Below are 22,448 nucleotides of genomic sequence, written 5' to 3' on the forward strand. Positions count from 1 at the left end.
TTAAGCAGTGCACGTTATAATGCACCAGCTACTTAATGTCAATATATTAAATGCTATATCCTTGGATACTTTTTTCAGCTAGAAAACTGTCCAATCTGTTTTTAAATGCATCTACCGAGTCTGCCATTACCACCTACTCCAACAGGGAGTACCTAATCCTTATTCCCCTTACAGTGAAGAACCCTTTCCTACGTTTTGTATGGAATTTTCTCTCAAACTATTCTCAAACTGAAGGTGAAATGAGTAAGCCTTGAAATTTATATTTAATATGCAACTCATTAACTAAATTGTTTGGAATTAGTTTTGATATTTTGACTGGATTTAAGGGAACGTTTCTAAATTGTATTTCCCCCCCCCCCCCCCCCCCCAAGTATTAAATACACTTAAAAAAAGGTTCATAACCTTTATTAAACTGTTCACATAAAAAAACAATACACATTTTATTCAAACTGACATCTGTTAATTTATAGTGGTGTCTTTGTAGTCTACACCATATAGGAGTACTTGTGCCATGTCTTCGGTTACCAATTATCCACTTTGAACTGGAACTGCTAAAAAGATAAACAGAATAAACCATTAAATGTACTAAGAAGTTGACAGCCACTAAATCTAAGATTTTATTTTTTTATTTTTAAATAGTCCTGCCCTGCCTAAATATTGTAGCATACACATTGTGTTACAGACAACCGCAAATAAGGGATGAAAGCCAAAAACAGACTGCCAGAAAACACACACCCAATAGTGCAGTAGTTCTCCAACTCTGTCCAACCAGCTCACGTTTTCCAGGTCATCTAGCAGCTGCACAGGTGCAGTCAATTACTTACTGACATTTTAAGAGAACCACAGCTGGCACTGATTTTATCTTGTGATTCTGTGAGAACTGGAAAACATGAACTGTTTGGTGTCATGAGGACAGAGGGGCAGATGTATTAAGAAGTGATAAAGCAGTGATAAGTGGAAGGTGATAATGCACCAGCCAATCAGCTCCTGTCATTCTTCAAACCCATAAGGATTGGCTGGTGTGTTATAACCTTCCACTTAAAGTTATCACTGCTTTATCACTTCTCCAGCCTTAATACTTCAGTCTCATAGTTTGGGCACCTATGCAATAGTGATATTACCAAAAACATTTTGCAGTCAGACTTCTTGTCAGAATTTCATGTTTTGGCCATTTCAGGGCATTCCTGATATCAACTGTGAAGCTCAACATTCTCTGGAACTTAGGGGCCTATTTAGCAAGCATTTTGTTTCCATAACATAATGTAAAATCAGCTCCTGCATAATATATAAAATTGTTGCTACAGATGTGTCCTCATATCATTGCTGCAGCTGCACCAAACTGTGCCTCTCAGCACACCTGTAAGGTTCCTTGAGACTCCTCTAGCATCACGCGTCAATGTGTTTTAGTCACAATGCAATGCAAGTAGACTGCAGCGATTAACTTGATAAGCACCACTTCATGTGTGTGAGCAGTGGCTTTTTTCCCCCATGCAGAGTTCCACTGTGCTTCATATGCAGACTCAGTCTCAGACATCTATACAAGCGTCACATTAAAAAAAAAAAAAAAATCAGTCTCCTGGTGCATAGTAGTCACAGCGGGGCTAAGCTGCATTTGCAGCAAAACCATATGCTAGCAGAGCTGCACAGGAGTGAACTGCTCATAGTGTTCCCTCTAGAAATGAAATGGGGCAGGGTGCCGGACTCCGGGGGCATATTTGTGCGCGCGCGGCCACGCTAACGTCATTTTAGTGTGCGGTGCGGCCCACAGACGTTGCTGCAGGGGGTGTCCGTGGCCGGCGGCGTCACTGTTGGGGGCGTGCCCAGCACCTCCATCGGTGCTGGGCTTCCCCCAGCTCTCTCCCATAGCGTGAAAGGATGCCGTGCGCATGGCATCTTTACACGCTGGGAGGGCAGGAAGCAGGCGGCTGTTCTAGCAGGGCGCCACAAAAGGGGCAGGGCGGGTTTTGCCTTTTAAAAAACGGGCAGGGTGCGGCACCCTGCTAAAACAGCCTAGAGTGAACACTAGCTCACTCGTACCAGGTATAATGAGGCTAGCTGAGGACACATCTGTATGTGCAAACAGCCTAATGCAAGAGATTTCACAGAATTCTCCTGCAGTAGGCTAATAAGCGCTGCAGGCTGGAGCCCCACTATCATAAGGGGCAGGGCTACCATCTGCCCCCAACGTACAATACTCCAAAAAGCATAGCTATATTCCACCCTCATACAGCATAAACGCCTTAATGCGTAAGAGGCGTATTCACAGTATAGGGGTCAAAAACCCCTCTCCTGCAGCCTACGCTGGAAACACACTGCATGGGGCATCCAATGTGGCCAGGATCTGACTCACATGGACAGCAGTTACTGCTACTGTTGTGCCTGCAAAGTACACAGTGGGGATATTTTCCATTAGAATTGAAGATATAGGTCATATGGACAGTTAATCACAGCAGTGCCAGAAAATACACAGCCTCCTTGAAGGGGGAAATTGCATGTGAAGCCTCTATGGCAAAAGCACATATTCTCATGTTCAATTATTGATCACTATGCAGATTCAGAATTTGAAGCACAGCAAAATGAGGGGCATTTTTAATTTTTTAGATCCATGTTGCCCTGCAGGTGTGTCAGATTAAATGTACCAAGAGATTTACACTTCAGAGGGGTGTCTAAAATCACAACTAAAATGTGGTGTCAAAATAAGTGTCCAGCATTTGTGGCCTATATGCAGAAGCAGTCAGTAGCCCTGCATGCATAGAAAAGAGTATTTACACCCCTCTATTGACACATGGCTTGCCTAGGTGCAAAGCTACTCCTTTTGCTTTATTCACAACTTTGAATCAACCCGAATGGGAGAGAGCAACAAGCTGTGCTACCTATCTAAATGGTTATTATGTTAAACTCCCCTAACCTGCACTCCCATTCGTAGACACCACTGCAGATTAGTAAACTGGTGCACAAGTGAGATCTCTGGGACCAGTACACTATGGTGTTAAAGGGACAATAAACCTACAAATTTAGCCAATACTTATTTTTATGCAGTGTGGCGATAACCTACTGTATATACTAACCTGGGATTCTAGGGTAGGCCATATGCTACATTGTATATCATATGGTGTAACAATGAAATAGGGATTTTTGTTTACTTACCGTAAACACTCTCTCTGATTCCACCTGGGGGGCGCTGCGCCGTTACTTGTGGGTTAGCATACCTCCCAACATTACCCTCTCCAGGAGGGACACAATGCTCTGCTTCTGAACTTTTAATTAATGATTGCCGGCACCTGTGTTGAACAGGTTAATGGATAAGAAAGGTGGTTCACCACAGGTGATGGCAATCATAAATGAAGAGGGAAGTCCAGGAGCAGAGCATTCTGTCCCTCCTGGAGAGGGTCATGTTGGGAGGTATGGGTTAGAGGTGTGGTTGTGGAGTTTAGCACAGAACTATTAAAAACCTGACTCCTCCCCCCTCTAACCCCTCCCATCTCCTTCCTGCCTAGCCAGCACCTCAGTTAACGTTCAGCCAAGCCAAAGGAGACAGACTGAATAAAATTAACTGGTTAAACCAGACAAACATGGGAGGGATTGCAGCGTCCCCCAGATGGAATCAGAGAGAGAGATTTTACGTAAGTAAACAAAAATCCCTATTTCTCTTTCATCCATCTGGGGGACGCTGCGTCGTTACTTGTGGGATTTCCCAAAGCAAGCTAATGAGAGTAGGGAGATGTAGACGGCATAGCCGTCCGCAAAATTTGACGCCCAACAGAGGCAGTCTCCAAACCGAAAGTATGAAAACGGTAAAACTTTTTAAACGTATGCACAGACGACCAGGTCGCCGCCCTACACAGCTGCTCAAATGGAGTCAGGAACTGAAACATCAGAAAACTGTTTGATGGGCGAAGTTACCCAACGAGTCACTGTGTACTTGGAAGCCGGCCAATCTCGTTTGGATGCATCAATTAAAAACCAACAATGCATCCGTACGATGGATAGAATCCGTACGAGATAAATAAATCTGTAAGGCCCTAAGCACATCTAAGAGAACCAAATGGGAATCCTTCCCGGAAGGAGGAGGAGTAAACGCTGGAAGGACAATGTCCTGATTTAGATGAAACGCTGACACAACCTTCGGAAGGAAGGTTTTGTTCGCAGAACCACCCGATCATCATGAAACACCAACAAGGGTGGTCTGCAAGAAAAAGCTGCAAATTCAGATACTCGTCTTGCGGAGGCAATTGTCAATAGGAAGACACAGTTTTAACGTTAGATACCGCAATTCTACAGATTCCAAAGGTTCAAATGGGGATTTCTGAAGAGCCGTAAGGACTAAGTTAAAGTCCCAGGGAGGAACAAAAGGTGGCTGAATCCAAAGAACTCCCTGAAGGAGCGTCTGAACTTCTGGAATGATAGCCAGTCTCCTTTGAAAAAGAACCGACAAGGCAGAAGCTTGACCCTTTAGTGAAGAAAGTCTCAGACCCTCCAGAAGGAAGGATAACAGACGAGGAACGCTAAACAAATCCGGTGTTAAACCACGCTTTTCACACCAAGCAATGTAAATACGCCACACTCTGTGGTAAATTCCAGAAGCCACCGGCTTTCTAGCCTGAATCATCGTTTACACAACAGGACGAGAAAATTTTTTTCCCCTTAAAATGTTGGATTCAAGAACCAACCCGTCAAAGCCAGCCGACCCAACCTGGGTGGTGACATGGTCCTTGAATCATAAGATCTGGACGCAGAGGGAGTCGGAATGGTTCCTCGATGACCATATTGCGCAGAAGAGTGTACCACTGTCATCGTGGCCAATCTGGGGCCACCAGAATGATTGGAAGACCTCCTCTCTGAATGCGTTGAAGCAGACGTGGAATCAGTGGAAATGGTGGAAACATATCCCAGTTGAAAGTGCCACAGCGCAGTCAGTGCATCGATTAGAATTGCTTGAGGGTCCTGAGTACGCGACCCGTACAGAGGAAGTTTATTGTTGAGATGAGACGCCATCAGATCTACATCGGGCATCCCCCACCGGGCTACTAGAGTCAGAAACACCACCTGGTGAAGTTCCCACTCTCCCGAATGCACCGTGTGACTGCTTAAGAAATCCACTTCCCAGTTCTCGATTCCTGGAACGTGAATCGCGGATCTGGCCGGAACCCAATGTTCCGCCCATGTGAGAATCTGAGCGACTTTTGTCATAGCGGATCAGTTTCGAGTGCCTCCTTGCTTGTTTATGTAAGCAACTGCCATGGCGGTGGCGGACTGAATCCGCACTCGATGACCCTGTACCCTGGTTTAAATCCGAAGTAGTGCATACCGGATTGTCCTCAACTCCAAGATGTTGATCTGCAACTTTGACTTTTGACTGGTCCAGAGCCCCTGAAAGTGATGAGTCTGAAACACCGCCCCCCAACCTCTGAGGCAGACGTCTGTGGTGACCATCACCCAAGACCAAATTGTGAACGGAACTACTTTGGTCAAATTGGAGCTGTGAAGCCACCAGCAAAGCGACTGACGAGTCTGTACAGACAAGCGGACCAGCTGTAATTCGTGATGAGGCCCTGTCCGAGTCCAACAGTTGAGAATCTGAGCCTGAAGGGGTCGAGCATGAAACTTGGCATATGGAACTGAAACCACCTGTAAATGTAGCAGTGTTCGAATTCTGGACTGTATGTCCTGAATCTTGTCCTGAGGAAGAAACACTTTCGGGTAGTTCGTGTCGAATAAGAGTCCCAGAAAATAGGATTTTGGTACTAACCAGGTAAATCCTTTTCTTTGAATCCATAGGTGGCACTGAAGTACTCTTGGGGATATGGGCGGTTCCGCAGGAACAAGGCACTGAATAAATTTAATTTGGAACTACTCCTCCCCTCCATATCCCAGAGTACCTCAGTGTTTTTTACGGAGCCGCACAGGAGCTATAGGAGGGGTTGACAATGGAGAATTACATATAACAAATGGACAATAAAGTTGACACATAACGTTACTGACAACTAAACAGTTCACACCATAACCGATAGAACTTGATAATTTGAACCAGTCGGTGAGAGTGTATTACCATAAGATTCCCTGAACTTACCACAAGCCAGGTAAAACTGCTCTGGGTGGGCCCTATGGATGCCACCTATGGATTCAAAGAAAAGGATTTACCTGGAGTACTCTTGGGACGTACCAAAGCTTCCCCCGTGGGCGGGAGAGCTGTTTGACACCTGTAACACTAGGCGGCCAAAGCTAGATGCTGATGCAGCAAAAGTATCAAACTTGTAAAAGCGCACAAACGTGTGCATTGAAGACCATGTAGCCGCACGGCAAAGCTGTGTCGTAGAAGCTCCACGACCAGCTGCCCATGATGTTCCCACAGAACGTGTGGAATGAGCCGTTACTGATGTAGGTGGCTGTAACCTAGCATGAAGGTAAGCCTGACGTATGGTCAGTTTTATCCATTTGGATAAGGTCTGCTTAGAAGCTGGCCAACCCATCTTGGCAGCATCGTAGAGAACAAACAACGTATCCGTCTTACGAACTCTAGACGTTCGGGATACATAAACGCGTAGTGCGCGTACCACATCCAAGGTTCCAGAATCTCCTGTTAACACAGGAACTACTATTGGTTGATTGATGTGAAAAGAGGACACTACTCTTGGTAGGAAAGCGGGATTCGTCCGAAGTTCCGCTCTGTCATCATGAAACACCAAATACGGTGGCTTGCATGACAAGGCACCCAAATCTGAAACACGCCTTGCCGAAGCCAAGGCTAGGAGAAAAATTGTTTTCCAAGTGAGAAACTTACTATCCACTTGTTGTAAGGGTTCGAAATATAAAGACTAAGAAATCTAAAACCAGATTCAAGTCCCATGGCGCAGTAGGTGGAATGAATGGAGGCTGTATTCTGAGGACACCTTGCTGAAAAGTGTGTACCGACGGCAATAGAGCCAATCTTCTTTGAAAGTAAATTGACAACGCAGATATCTGCACTTTTAGTGTGGATAAACACAGTCCTCCATCTAACCCCATCTGTAGAAATAACAAAAGACGGGATAACTTGAAAGATGAAGTTGGAAACTTCCGAGCTTCACACCAACCTATATAGGCACGCCAAATTCTGTAATAATGAGCTGCCGTAACCGGCTTCCTAGCTCGTAACATGGTTGGTATAACAGATTCTGGAATGCCCTCTCTTCTTAAGAGGGCTGTCTCAACAGCCACACCGTCAAACGCAGCCGCGCTAAATCGGGGTAAAGGAACGGACCCGGTTGTAACAGGTCCGGACGTAGTGGGAGCGGCCAAGAATAGTCTGCGAGTAGTCCGCGGAGATCCGAGAACCAAGCTCTCCGAGGCCAATGAGGCGCCACTAGTACGACTGTGACGGACTCTTTTGATCCGTTTTAGCAACAGAGGGAGCAGCGGAAACTGTGGAAACAGATACACGAGGCTGTACGGCCACGCGATTGTGAGAGCATCCACCGCCTTTGGATCTCTCGTTCTGGACACATACTGGGGCGTTTGACGATTGTGGCGAGATGCCATCAGGTCCACTTGAGGGTAACCCCACCTCTGGACCAGCATGTGAAACACCTCTGGATTTAATGCCCATTCTCCTGGATGAAAATCCGACGGTTGAGATAATCCGCCTCCCAGTTGTCCACTCCCGGAATGAACACTGCCGACAATATCACTTGGTGATACTCGGCCCAACTGAGGATTCGAGCTACTTCCCGCATTGCCATGCGGCTTTTCGTTCCTCCTTGTTTGTTGATGTATGCGACCGCCGTCGCATTGTCTGACTGCACCTGAACAGTCAGAGACCGAAGCATGTGCACTGCTTGTCGTAGCGCATAGTAAATTGCCCGGAGTTCCAGGACATTTATAGACCACAATCTTTCGTGATCCTCCCAGAGACCCTGGAGCTGCTAATTTTGAACTACAGCTCCCCAACCTCTGAGACTCGCGTCCGTCGTGAGAATTATCCAATTCCAGGCACCGAAACGTTTCCCTGCGGTTAGATTGTGTACTTTGAGCCACCAGAGTAGAGACACTCTGACCCGTGGCGACAACCTCACCCTGTGGTGAATCTGCAGATGCGAGCCCGACCACTGTGCGAGCACATCCAGTTGAAAAGGACGTGTGAAATCTTCCGAACTGAAGCGCTTCGAAAGCCGCCACCATTGTGCCCAAGAGGTGAATGCACAAATGAACCGAGACTGTGCGTGGCTTGAGCACTAATTGTACCAGATGACGAATGACCTGTACTTTCTGTTCTGGTAGGTAAATTCTTTGATTTACCGTATCGAGAATCAGACCTAGGAATTGAAGTCGTTGAGACGGAATTAGATGTGATTTCTTGAAGTTGACAATCCAACCGTAGTGAACCAGTACATTGTATGTTAGCAACGCCTGTTGGAGGAGCATTTGTTGAGACGGAGCTTTGATGAGCAAATCGTCCAAGTACGGAACAATTATCACTCCCAGGGATCTGAGATGAGCTATCATCACAGACATCACCTTGGTGAATACCCGAGGCGCTGACGAGAGGCCAAACGGTAGAGCCTGAAACTGGTAATGTTTCTGCCGTATTGCAAACCGCAAGAACCTCTGATGAGGTGGCCAAATCGGAATGTGTAAGTACGCATCCTTGAGATCCAGTGCAATCATGAATTCCTGTGGCTCTAGACCTGCAATTACTGAACGCAGAGATTCCATCTTGAATCTGTAGTAAGCGACGTACTGATTGAGACCTATTGGCCTGACTGAGCCATCCGGCTTTGGTACCACAGACAGACTGGAATAATAACCCTGACCTTGTTGGTGTACAGGGACCGGAATCAAAACTGCTGCATCCAGCAGAAACTGAATGGCAATCTGCAGAACCGCCTTCTTGTCGTCCGACACAGGCAGTCCGGTCTTGAAAAACCGCATTGGCGGGAGACAGTCGAACTCTATTTTGTAACCTTTTAACACTAAATTGCGGATCCACCCATCTGTGGACGTCTGAAGCCACGCCAACTGGAACGTCTGAAGGCGTGCTCCCACAATTGGAGATCCGAGATGGGCTGGGAGCCCGTCATGCCACTGGCTTGTCGGTGACCTTAGCGTCCTGACGACTGGTGTTGGTTTGTTGGAAACCACGTCCCCGACCTCGTCTACCAGGTGTGGCCGTTCCTCTGCCACGCCCGCGAAAGGACTGAGGTCTAAAGGATTTGAACGCAGGTCCAGAATATCACCGTCTAGGTACTGTTGGAGGCAATGGTAAGAAAACAGACTTTCCTCCTGTGGCCTCAGAAATCCATTTGTACAATTCAGGACCAAACAACTTCTCGCCACCGTAAGGTAACGCCTCTATACCTTTTTTGACCTCCGCTTGCCAAGAACGCAGCCAGGGTGCTCGTCGTGCTGTAACTAGCGATGATGAAAGGCGAGAAGTGAGCTGACAGACGTCAGTAGAAGCTGTACATAGTCAGCAGCTTCCCAGATTTGATCAGCGAGAAGTATAAGGTGATCATCACTTAGGGCAGACTTGAGTTCTGTTATCCATACCATTAGCGCCTTAGTTACCCAAATGCCAACCAACCCAGGTCTAAGCAACACTCCTGCTGCTATATACATGGACTTTAGCATAGCTTCTATTTTACGGTCCGAAGGGTCCTTAAGCGTAGTAGCAGTTGGTACTGGTATGGTTAATTTCTTTGTAAGTTTAGACACAGACGAATCCACCAATGGCGGATTCTCCCATGTAGCTGTCATGGACTCTGGAAACGGGTAACTTGCCTTAAATCTGCGAGGTATAGAAAACAGTTTATCCGGATTCTTCCGTGTTTCTAGTAACATATTAAGAGATTCCGTAACAGGAAAACACATCGGAGATCTCTGCCGTTTAGTAAAGACGACTTCATCATTTGTCAGAGGCTCCTCAGTTTCTGTAAACTTCAGAGACTGACGCACCACTCTGATGAGATTATCAATGCCCGGGCCGTCAAAATCGTCACCATCTGAATGCTGGTCTACTTCGCCCTCCTCACCCTCATCTTGCGCAGTGAGGTCTGGCATAGAACCGTCAGAAAGCAACATAGCAGAAACTGGTAAATCATAAGACAAATGAAACTTATCCCTTCTACCCAAAGAGGACTTGGACTTTTGGTAAGGCTGACACCCCTCCGGTAGTTCTAGCGGTCTCACCCTAGACTCTGATCTTGCCACCTCCCGCTCTTGCCAAGTGGTGGCCAATTCTGATTGCAATCCAGCCAGGACATCTGCTAGCATAGCCCATGGAGGGTCCGGGGATGAAACTGGCTTTGAAACCGGAGCGGAAATTGTATTTGTAGCTGAATTCACAAAACATACTGTACATGTGGTAGATCCATCCTGTAACACTGTTATAGACCTTGCAGCGAAACGGCTTTTTAGTTTTTGCTGGTGCCTTACTCATTATGCTGACAGACAATACAAAATACAAAGACAACTTGTCCGACTCAGTAAATAGCACTAAGGTGTCTCTCTCTCTGTCTATATATATATCTATATCTCTATATCTCTATCTATATATATCTATATAAATATATATATATATATATATATATCTGGCCAAGTGCAGTGCACACCAGCAATATGAAACCTGATCCTAAATTCCCCCTAACATCCCTGCGCCTTCAATGGAGTAGAGATGTAGTACAGGAAATTCTAGAAACACAACAGGAAGAAACAGGTAGCATGGTTAAATATGCCCCCCCCCCATGCTTACAGTATAACACAAAGTGCAGACTTATAACTTATCCAACAGATTTAAATAAAAACACTTATGTTGTTTTCAAACCTATGATAGGCTTACAATGTTAGTGTAAGACCTACACTCTAACCAATCTGCACATTATAAGCAAATCCTGTTAAAAAAGGCTTAATAGCCTATTCTAATAACACATGCAGCGCTGCTGCCGCTAAGAGCACACTTCTCCCTCCTCGCTGTGTACGGGAGTGTAGTGCAGCAGAATCAACCAAGGCCTCACCCACATAAGTAAGAGCCTCCGAAATCTGTTCTGCTAACTGAATGGCTTCCGCTAACCCCACTCTAGTAGTACCTGTCACCTGTACACAGGGACTAGGCACTCAAAGTAATAAAATAAGAAAATACCTAACAAATCTTCAGAGAAAAAAAAAAATCTGTGTCTGTACTCCACAGGCACAAAACTAAAACTGAGGTGCTGGCTAGTCAGGAAGAAGATTGGAGGGGTTAGAGGGGGGAGGAGTCAGGTTTTTAATAGTTCTGTGCAAAACTCCACAACCACACACCTCTAACCCACAAGTAACAGTGCAGCGTCCCCCAGATGGATGAAAGAGAAATGTATAAAGCACATTTTATTCATCAAGTATAACAAAGCATTAGATGGTGGTTAATGCAAATGATAGTTTTGACAGTACTAGTGTATACATTAAAAAGTATGAGTAGACTTTAAATCCAAATGAGAGTTACAGTATAATTCAGACTATACAATATATGCCTTTAAACCAAGTGAAAATTCAGGACATTAACTTCAAATTTATGCAGGTCAAGCTCAGGGAGTACAAAGGTTCTCATTACCGAACATTATTCTCAGTGAGGGCAAGTGTGTCATCATTGCTTGACCAAGGATTTTAGTTCACACCACTACATAGGATGTAGGTCACTACTTACCATGTATGACTGGAAGTGGTCAGTCTTCTCACACAGCTTAAATAGAACTACAAAAAAAAAAAAAGAAGTTGATATTTAATAATAACTAGTGTCTGTAAACGTTATATCCTAATCGGTGCCATTGTAATGGACTAGACAGAAGCTCACATGTGCAGAGTGACTTCCTCCACCACAATACAACCTGGCTTAGCTGAGTACAATACTATCATCACAGAACCAGTCCTCAGTGAGGGCAAGTTTGTCGTCATTGCCAGGCAGTCACCCATCAGAACACACAATCGTATCCAGAACTTAGTGTTCACAGATGGCCATACACCACAGTTAGCCATTAGGAAAAATCTTCTAGCATGTACAACATGGATAATTTGTCTCAGATATTGGACAACATGGAGATCTGAACCCAAGAGACTAAGGGCAAGAAACCACACAGACCCTAATGCAGTGATCGCGCTGAGCTCTCTCCCCCCCCCCCCCCCAAAAAAAAAAAGTGGGTCCCAGGGACAACTCACTTTTAAAAATTGGGGTCCTACTGGTCTTTTCCTGGGTCCCATCGGAATGAAGGTTCTTTTTAATCTTAATCTTGTTTGGACACTACAAAAGTGTTGCAAGGTGGGGGGATGGGGTGACAATGCTGCTGGGCTGTGTAGCATGCAGGACACCCTGTACCAGAGGTATAACTAGACATTTTGGTGCCCTTAGGCAGAAAGTGAATTGGTGTTCCACCTCCCAGATCGCAAAGAATAGGCAATGCGAACCGAAGGCGCGCCGCAAATTTTTTTGGGCGTGACCACATAACAGTGCCACCGAGGCACACTGCACCCGGTAGAGCGCACCGAGGCACACTGCACCCGGTAGAGCGCACCGAGGCACACTGCAGTGACCACCTATGACCTCCAGTCTCTCTCTTCTCCTTCTCTACCTCCCCCCCCCAGCGTCACGGGAAACCTTCAGCAAGACCATCCACCACCACACTGGCAGCCTGGGCACAGGGGCAGATGCGTAGCGATACTCACCGTTGCGGCGGAGCATGCAGCGGGGAGAAGGTGGAGATGAGCGGGGTCAGTCTCTTGGTGATGCTGGCGGCGGAGCGTGCAGCGGGGAGGAGGTGGAGATGAGCGAGGCCAGTCTCTTGGTGGTGTTGGCGGCGGCGGAGCGGGGAGGAGGTGGAGATGAGCGGGGCCAGTCTGTCAGCGCTGCAGCACAGATTCATGTGATGGCGGAGCCCAGGTCAGCGGGGAGGAAGATTCAAAGCGGGTGGACTGGCGGGAGACACTGCAGGGATGATTGGCTGGAGACTACAGGAGGTGATTGGTTGAAGTAACAGCCAGTCACCTCCTGCATGCCGCTGACTGGCTGGCGCGATCACAGATTCAGATGAGCGCGTCCAGCTATTCTGCTAAATGTGAGTCCCGGAGTACTTGCTGCTGCGGAGCGCGTCTCCGGGGACCCTCCCATTTTAGATAAGAGTCCCCGGACATCAAAAGCGGGTAAAATACGCACTATAGCGCGTTTTTGCGATCACTGCCTAATGCATGAATGCTATTAACTACCTTTACATCAAAACACAAATTTCTTGCCGCACAAGGAAAATGTAAAAAGAAAAAGCCAATCTGAAGGCTATCCTTCCTACGAAAAAAAATAAAATTTCTAAACGGGTCTTCAACCTGCGGCCCTCCAGCTGCTGTGGAACTACACTTTCCAGCATGCCCTGCCACAGTTTTGCTATTAAGGCATGCTAAAACGGAAGCAGGGCATGCTGGGACGAATAGTTCCACAACAGCTGGAGGGCCGCAGGTTGAAGACCCATGCTCTCAATTGTGACCAGATTAGTTTGGAAATGGACACTTATGTGGGAGGTTTATAGTTGAAAACTTACGTTCCAGACTCACCATGAAACCCAATCTGCATACCCTGCGCTCCTTCACCTCCATTTTCAAGATCATTCCATCAATTCAAGAATTTCTTTTGCATCCTATGAGGAAACATTTAGTCTGTCAAATTCTAATACTACCATACATGTGGCACATTCTTGTAGACAGTACGCCATAATAACTATGAAGAATATGCTGCCTGCACCAGGGAGTAAAAAGGAGTACAAAGTTGGCATACTATACACAAGCGGGACCTACCAGCACCAGCGTTACACCAAGGGAAAGATGATAACAGACACTGGTAGGAGCCAAGCAGGTACAGCAGCCTCCCCCATCACCAGTGTGACCACCAGTTACCGCACCTGCTGTGCCACCACAGGGTAGAGAAGAAAACATAGCACCGTACAGGGACTAACATGCAGCGGCTGGAACCTGCCATAGCTCACTGTATGAGACGCCCACATCCAAAGTAGGCCGAGGATGATTGTTATTGGCCAGTGCAGCAACTCAAGGGCAACCGGAGAGTGCGCTGCTGTGGAGGAGGGCAGCAGAGTGTCAGTGTGCTAGGGGACGTAGTCTGTCGCCCTGGTGCTCAGTGCTGCTGGCAGTGGCTGTTGAGTGAAGTCTGCCGGCAACGTAACTTGGAAGTATCTTCACACTGACACTTTTATAGGAATTTGCTAACATTTGCAGACATTTGACTGGTGTATTGTGGGAGATCCTGGTGAGAGGAGAAGGGGACAGGGAGCCGTGTATCATAGCATTATGCGCTCCTGTCATTATTGGGGCTGCTATGTACAAGATATTGCCCCTCACTGATGTGCGCAGCAATATATGAGCATTACCAAAACTAACAACTAAAATTACATTGACAGTAACAGGAATCCACCTTATAATTACCAAGTATAACAAAGTATTAGGTGGTGGTTATTGCAAATTATAGTATTTTGCCAATACTATTTTAACATTAAAAAGTGTGAGTAGACTTTAAAGCCAACTGAGAGGTTGTTTGGCAAGGAATAATAAGGGCCTCATGTAAGAGAAAGCTATGTAACATATTTGGCACTTTAGACTTTTGCAGTTACAGTATAATTCAGACTATACAATATATACCTTTAAACCAAGTGAAAATTCAGGACATTAACTTCAAACTTATGCAGGTCAAGCTCAGGGAGTACAAAGGTTCTCATTACCGAACATTATTCTCAGTGAGGGCAAGTGTGTCATCATTGCTTGACCAAGGATTTTAGTTCACACCACTACATAGGATGTAGGTCACTACTTACCATGTATGACTGGAAGTGGTCAGTCTTTTCACACAGCTTAAATAGACCTACAAAAAAAAAAAGGAAAAAAAAAAAAAGAAGAAGTTGATATTTAATAATAACTAGTGTCTGTAAACGTTATATCCTAATCGGTGCCATTGTAATGGACTAGACAGAAGCTCACATGTGCAGAGTGACTTCCTCCACCACAATACAACCTGGCTCAGCTGAGTACAATACTATCATCACAGAACCAGTCCTCAGTGAGGGCAAGTTTGTCGTCATTGCCAGGCAGTCACCCATCAGGACACACAATCGTATCCAGAACTTAGTGTTCACAGATGGCCATACACCACAGTTAGCCATTAGGAAAAATCTTCTAGCATGTACAACATGGATAATTTGTCTCAGATATTGGACAACATGGAGATCTGAACCCAAGAGACTAAGGGCAAGAAACCACACAGACCCTAATGCAGTGATCGCGCTGAGCTCTCTCCCCCCCCCCCCCCCCCCCAAAAAAAAAGTGGGTCCCAGGGACAACTCACTTAAAAATTGGGGTCCTACTGGTCTTTTCCTGGGTCCCATCAGAATGAAGGTTCTTTTTAATCTTAATCTTGTTTGGACACTACAAAAGTGTTGCAAGGTGGGGGGATGGGGTGACAATGCTGCTGGGCTGTGTAGCATGCAGGACACCCTGCACCAGAGGTATAACTAGACATTTTGGTGCCCTTAGGCAGAAAGTGAATTGGTGTTCCACCTCCCAGATCGCAAAGAATAGGCAATGCGAGCCGAAGGCGTGCCGCAAATTTTTTTGGCCGTGACCACATAACAGTGCCACCGAGGCACACTGCACCCGGTAGAGCGCACCGAGGCACACTGCACCCGGTAGAGCGCACCGAGGCACACTGCAGTAACCACCTATGACCTCCAGTCTCTCTCTTCTCCAATCAGAAGGCTATCCTTCCTACAAAAAAAAAAAAATTCTAAACGGGTCTTCAACCTGCGGCCCTCCAGCTGCTGTGGAACTACACTTTCCAGCATGCCGTGCCACAGTTTTTCTATTAAGGCATGCTAAAACGGAAGCAGGGCATGCTGGGACGAATAGTTCCACAACAGCTGGAGGGCCGCAGGTTGAAGACCCATGCTCTCAATTGTGACCAGATTAGTTTGGAAATGGACACTTATGTGGGAGGTTTATAGTTGAAAACTTACGTTCCAGACTCACCATGAAACCCAATCTGCATACCCTGCGCTCCTTCACCTCCATTTTCAAGATCATTCCATCAATTCAGGAATTTCTTTTGCATCCTATGAGGAAACATTTAGTCTGTCAAATTCTAATACTACCATACATGTGGCACATTCTTGTAGACAGTACGCCATAATAACTATTAAGAATATGCTGCCTGCACCAGGGAGTAAAAAGGAGTACAAAGTTGGCATACTATACACAAGCGGGACCTACCAGCACCAGCGTTACACCAAGGGAAAGATGATAACAGACACTGGTAGGAGCCAAGCAGGTACAGCAGCCTCCCCCATCACCAGTGTGACCACCAGTTACCGCACCTGCTGTGCCACCACAGGGCAGAGAAGAAAACATAGCACCGTACAGGGACTAACATGCAGCGGCTGGAACCTGCCATAGCTCACTGCATGAGACGCCCACATCCTACGTAGGCGCGAGGACGATTGTTATTGGCCAGTGCAGCAACTCAAGGCCAACCGGAGAGTGCGCTGCTGTGGAGGAGGGCAGCAGAGTGTCAGTGTGCTGGGGGACGTAGTCTGTCGCCCTGGTGCTCAGTGCTGCTGGCAGTGGCTGTTGAGTGAAGTCTGCCGGCAACGCAACTTGGAAGTATCTTCACACTGACACTTTTATAGGAAGTTGCTAACATTTGCAGACATTTGACTGGTGTATTGTGGGAGATCCTGGTGAGAGGAGAAGGGGACAGGGAGCCGTGTATCATAGCATTATGCGCTCCTGTCATTATTGGGGCTGCTATGTACAAGATATTGCCCCTCACTGATGTGCGCAGCAATATATGAGCATTACCAAAACTAACAACTAAAATTACATTGACAGTCACAGGAATCCACGGTGGTGGTTATTGCAAATTATAGTATTTTGCCAATACTATTTTAACATTAAAAAGTGTGAGTAGACTTTAAAGCCAACTGAGAGGTTTATTGGTAAGGAATAAGGGCCTCCTGTAAGAGAAAGCTATGTAACATATTTGGCACTTTAGACTTTTGCAGTTACAGTATAATTCAGACTATACAATATATACCTTTAAACCAAGTGAAAATTCAGGACATTAACTTCAAATTTATGCAGGTCAAGCTCAGGGAGTACAAAGGTTCTCATTACCGAACATTATTCTCAGTGAGGGCAAGTGTGTCATCATTGCTTGACCAAGGATTTAGTTCACACCACTACATAGGATGTAGGTCACTACTTACCATGTATGACTGGAAGTGGTCAGTCTTCTCACACAGCTTAAATAGAACTACAAAAAAAAAAAGGGGGCTATTTAATAACTAGTGTCTGTAAATGTTCTATCCTAATCTGTGCCATTGTAATGGACTAGACAGAAGCTCACATGTGCAGAGTGACTTCCTCCACCACAATACAACCTGGCTCAGCTGAGTACAATACTATCATCACAGAACCAGTCCTCAGTGAGGGCAAGTTTGTCGTCATTGCCAGGCAGTCACCCATCAGGACACACAATCGTATCCATTACTTAGTGTTCACAGATAACAAGCCATCTAAAAACCCATAGATAAAAAGGTGGCCACACACCACGGTTATCAGCCATTATGAAAAATCTTCCAACATGCATGATGTGGATAATTTGTGCTCAGATACTGGACAACATGCAAATGTGAACCCAAGAGACTGAGGCAGGGTTTGGGGGGGGGGGGGGGGGGGGGTTGGGGGGGGGATTATTGGGTTAAAATCAAATTATTATTTTTTGCATTAACGTTTTAATGAAAAAAATAATTGTGAATCATGCATTAGAAATCTAAAAATCAACCATGTTATTAGGCTTTGATTTTATTTATGTTACATTTCAATAAAACCAATTTATTTTTTTATTTTTTACAGCTTATTCCTATTACTTCTTAAGATAAGTAGACAGACTAAGGGGTATATGCAATTGCGGTCGAATTCCCTAAATTGTCGAAAAACGGGACTTTTTCGCCAAAAAAAAACGACAATGCAATTCAGTACTTTCCGTCAAAAAAAACGGACTTTCAAAATTCGACTTTTTGAAATTCGACATTTCTGCAATGGTACAAATGCAGCAATTCGCCAAAAGTATATTCAATTGAAGTTTGGAAATTCGACAACAGTGCTTTTAGACAGTAAATTCGTCATTTTCAATCCGCCACACTTTGGTGGGGTAATCTAATAAAACATTTTAAAAACATGTTTTTTTGGGTGTTTTTTTTATTGGTAATAGCATATCTATTTATATTAGAAGGGATTAGGTACTTGGTTTGTCTATTTTGGAGGCACAAGTATTATTTATATATTTTTAAAAATATTATTATTATTATTTATTTTATTTTTTTAAATGGAATGGTAAAATCCCGAAAAAAAAATGGCGTGGATTCCCCCCTCCAAAGTGCCCGAGGCTGGTTATGCTTTGGAGGGGGGACCCCACGCCATTTTTATCGGGTTTTTTCCCGGTTTTTAAAAATCGGAACAAAATCCGTCAAATCGGCCTGTTTTCGTCAGCGGGACTGTCGAATCCGTTTTTTTATTGAATATGGTCAATTTCGGCACCCACTTGCCGAAATTTGACGGTCTAATTGTGTCGAATTAAAAAACGGCCGAAAAATTGCTGCGATTCACCGCTAATTGCATATACCCCTAAGGCGTGTATTCGATAAGAGTTTCGGATCTATTCCGACATGCATTTGTCGGAATGGATCAGACAACCCCTATTCAAAGAGTGGCCAAATCAGACTTTTTTTTTTTTTTTTTAAATAAACCCTAACATACCTCACGCCAACCGGCTTCCTTCGCCCCTGCCACTCTGTGTTATACATCCTGTGCAGCAGCAGCCGCCTCGCTGAGAGCTGCCCGGTGCCGCTGACACTGACAGCGGGGATTTCCCATCCGCCTCACTCTGTCAGCAGCGCCAGGCAGCTCTCAGCAAGGTGGCTGCTGCTGTACAGGATGTATAACACAGGGCGGCAGGGGCGAAGGAAGCCAGTTGGCGTGAGGTATATGTTAGGGCTTATTTAACATAATGTCTTTCTAAAATCAATAACAGCCCTGACACACAGCAGCTGCACGGACACCGGGCCAAATCAGACAGGTTTGGCCCGGTCCGGACAGTGTCAATCCAACTTTTTTGAAAAGTCGGATTGACATTAGGGTATATTCAATTATAGTCTGATCCATTCAGACATGCATTTGTCGGAATGGATCCGACAAGGGCTTTTCAATGAACAGCCAAATCAGACAGGATTTGCCCGTTCCTGACCATCTCAATCTGACTTTAAAAAAAAAAAAAAAAGTCGGATTGAGATGAGGGACCTGAGGGGAGGAGACAGGGAGAGCTGCGGAAAAACGGGAGGACAGTAGTGGCTACAGAAGTGTAGCGCCGTAGCAAGAGGATGGGACACCGCCACCAGACCTCACGACAGTGTCCACCTGACTCAAGCAAGCGGGACACCGCTTGCTGGAGCCGGGTGGACACTGCAGTGAGAGGCGGCGGTGCCCCATCCTCCTGCTGCGCTGTAGCCACTGCTCTCCCCCCGTCTCCTCCCCTCAGCTCAATCAGACTTTTTTTTTTTTTTTTTAAAGTCGGATTTGAGATGGTCGGAATGGGGGCCAAAACCTGTCGGATTTGGCCCAGTTTCCGACAGAAGCACTTGGATTAGCATTTATTCTGCCGATCCACGTGCTTTCCAATAAGTCAGAATGCCCGACTTGTTGGATAATTTTGGGATGTATTGAATAGGTCGGTACCCCTTCCGACCTAAAAAAGTCGAAAACTGCAGTCTTTCCGACAGACGGCAGCTTTCGCCTGCAACTGAATATACCCCATTGTCGGAAACGGGGCAAAAACCTGTCGGATTTGGTCCCCTTTCCAACAAAAGCACGCAGATCGGCAGCCATTCTGCCGATCCACGTGCTTTCCGTCAGATTTTCCAGCTTGTCGGAAAAAACGGGGCCGTATTGAATAGGTCGGAACCCCTTCCGACCTAAGCCTGTCGGAAACGGTCTTCTTTCCGACAAGACGGCTGTTTCCAACAGGTATTGAACACACCACTAAATATATTAATACATACAAAGTACACACATAGATAGGACACTGAAAATAAGAACAAGTTAATATTAAGCATTAATCTTAAATAAATCTGAATACTAGATCCTAAAAGTGCTTTTACATTACTATTCAGTGAATACAACATGGAAAATGCAAAAGCACTTTTCAGAGAAACACAAAAAGGAGGAGTTAAAAAATAAGAACTGGGCAGGTCACTGGCATTAAACATTTTAAATAGAAACAACATTTGAAGTGTTTCGTCACGGCATCATGCCTGTAGTAACAGCATAATAAAAAAAACCAAACCAAAAAAAACAAACACATTTGGTTTAAACCAAGGTGGTTTAAGCCAGCCAACCCTGGACTGAGGGTACAGCAAGCAGACACCGACGCACGCATTACCTACCTTCACATTAAGACAAATTTCTAGTCACACAAGGAGAATTAAAAAAAAAAAAAAAAAAAAAAAATCCCAGACAGAAGGATAGTCCGCCTACAAAACCCAAGCTACTTTAAATGGTTTGTTAAGTTTCTGATGAACACTGGTAAAGCCTCCCTCATTATAAAGCCACGGAGTCCTAATAAACTCTGAAATGTGATCAGATTAGTTAGGAAATGGACACTTGTGGGAGGTTAATGGTTGAAAACTTACGTTCCAGACTCGTCATGAAACCCAATCTGCCGACCCTGCGCTCCTTCACCTCCATTTTCAAGATCATTCCATCAATTCTGAAACTTCTTTTGCATCCTATAGGGAAACATTCTTTAGTCTGACAGACATACAGTACTAAGTGGCTCAGATCAGTCAATTAGATGTAATGTGTGGCACCTATATATGAGCAAGATCTGATCTTACCACACACGTGGCAGCTTCACCATAATAACGCTATGAAGAATATACTGTATGCACCAGGTAGTAAAGTGCTGGCACACTATAAACATGCAGGCCCTGTTAGCAGCAGGGGTACATTGAGGGAAGGATACCAGCACAGACACTGGTATGAGCCAAGCAGGCACAGCAGCCTTCTCGTTGCCAGTGTGACCGCCAGTAACCACGCCACCACACCGCGGAGTAAACATGGTGCAGTACAGGGACCGGCCATAGCTCACCGCGTGCTACATGCAATGTCCTCAACCTGCTCCTACAGTACGGCAGCCTGTGTGCCTAGGATAGCAGGAGATGTAGCTGGATTCCCCAAACACCCCACGATTCCACATAATGCCATCACCATGCTGTCGGGAAAGGGCCACACAATCTGTGCAGGCTCTTTATATTCACTGCATGACATAGGCGCGAGGACAATTGTAATTGGCCAATGCAGCAACGCAAGGTGGTCTGGGAAGTGTGCTGCTGTGGAAAAGGGCAGCAGAGTGTCAAGTGTGCTCTGTGCTGGGAGATGTAGTCTGTCGCCTGGGTGCTCAGTGCTGCTGGCACTGGCTGTTGTATGAAGTCTATAAATTGATAATCTGCAATTTGCTCCCGATACAGCAGGTTTTATGTCCGCACTCCCATCTGTTTAACTGTCATCAGTGGGGTACTCCTCAAGAAAGCTTGACGTGGCTTTCACATACCAGGTATAATAAGATCATAAGATCTTAACAGAGGGCACTCACCAAACCAGAGATATATGCAAGCATCTGGCATGCTGAATGGATGTCTCTTGTGGTTGTCTTGAGAAAGGCCCGCTGCGTCGAAACGTCAACATTTTTCTGGTGACTGATGTGCAAATAAAATCTCTCTCTCTCTGGATTGGCGAGTGCCCTCTGTTAAGATCTTATACCAGATATATACACAAACCCACCTTTTCTCCCAAAAACATACAGCTTTAGTAAAAACCCCGTTTTCGCTTCAAAACAGGGCTGTTTTCTGGGCATTCCGTTGCGCCCGGCTAATCGGGTTAATAAGATAGCCCACGGCAAGACCTTTAGCCGCAGTAATTTACCGCAAAATTTATATAAAATTCTTATATCATGCATACTAAGACAGGACTAAGACTGGTCTTGGGTGGGTGTGGCCTCTGGAGTATGAATAACCACTCTCCATCAGTCACTAGGTTCCTATGGTGAGCGCCTCCAAGTAGCACTGTGGGGTACTATTTTTGTGAATAGAGACGGCAGAGTTACTGGTACGCACCAAGAAGCCTCCACTCCTATTGCCTTACTCTACCCTCATAACACTTGTCTGCCTTGTTTTATATCATGCTTGATACCACTGGGGCACCACTAATGTCGGTTGTATAGTCTACAGCCAACTGAGGGAAGGCCACAGCAAACCAGGGGCAGGGGGCGACAAGCATACAGTGTTGGGTGTGCGGAGGGGCACACAGGGCTGAAATGCCCATCTGTCAGAAGGGCTAATGGACAGATG

General features: G+C 45.7%; 1 long non-coding RNA gene and 6 other non-coding genes across 9 annotated transcripts in view; all 7 read right to left on the bottom strand.

Moving 5' to 3' along the window:
• Positions 1–389: 389 nt before the first annotated feature.
• LOC135037354 (uncharacterized) overlaps positions 390–22,448 on the bottom strand; it is a 44,630-nt gene continuing 22,571 nt past the window's right edge. The window contains exons 4-10 of one of the 3 annotated variants that reach the window (XR_010231932.1): positions 20,733–20,828; positions 17,253–17,299; positions 16,018–16,100; positions 14,811–14,857; positions 13,530–13,625; positions 11,654–11,700; positions 390–551 (exon numbers count right to left, since the gene is read on the bottom strand). This is a non-coding gene — a long non-coding RNA (uncharacterized LOC135037354). Of the gene's footprint in view, positions 552–11,653; positions 11,701–13,529; positions 13,626–14,810; positions 14,858–16,004; positions 16,101–17,252; positions 17,300–20,732; positions 20,829–22,448 lie in introns of all 3 variants that reach the window. The other 2 variants (XR_010231926.1, XR_010231920.1) reach the window with 2 other exon arrangements.
• Positions 11,529–11,604, bottom strand: LOC135054254 (small nucleolar RNA SNORD103/SNORD85). Its single transcript, XR_010243454.1, has one exon. It is a non-coding gene; the product is annotated as a small nucleolar RNA SNORD103/SNORD85 (small nucleolar RNA).
• On the bottom strand, positions 11,834–11,908 carry LOC135054261 (small nucleolar RNA SNORD103/SNORD85). The gene has a single exon (XR_010243461.1). It is a non-coding gene; the product is annotated as a small nucleolar RNA SNORD103/SNORD85 (small nucleolar RNA).
• Positions 14,686–14,761, bottom strand: LOC135054255 (small nucleolar RNA SNORD103/SNORD85). The gene has a single exon (XR_010243455.1). It is a non-coding gene; the product is annotated as a small nucleolar RNA SNORD103/SNORD85 (small nucleolar RNA).
• Positions 15,007–15,081, bottom strand: LOC135054258 (small nucleolar RNA SNORD103/SNORD85). Its single transcript, XR_010243458.1, has one exon. It is a non-coding gene; the product is annotated as a small nucleolar RNA SNORD103/SNORD85 (small nucleolar RNA).
• On the bottom strand, positions 17,129–17,204 carry LOC135054256 (small nucleolar RNA SNORD103/SNORD85). Its single transcript, XR_010243456.1, has one exon. It is a non-coding gene; the product is annotated as a small nucleolar RNA SNORD103/SNORD85 (small nucleolar RNA).
• Positions 17,426–17,500, bottom strand: LOC135054259 (small nucleolar RNA SNORD103/SNORD85). The gene has a single exon (XR_010243459.1). It is a non-coding gene; the product is annotated as a small nucleolar RNA SNORD103/SNORD85 (small nucleolar RNA).

The sequence above is a fragment of the Pseudophryne corroboree genome, chromosome 2 (genome assembly GCF_028390025.1).
Source record: "Pseudophryne corroboree isolate aPseCor3 chromosome 2, aPseCor3.hap2, whole genome shotgun sequence".
Taxonomy (NCBI): Eukaryota; Metazoa; Chordata; class Amphibia; order Anura; family Myobatrachidae; genus Pseudophryne; species Pseudophryne corroboree.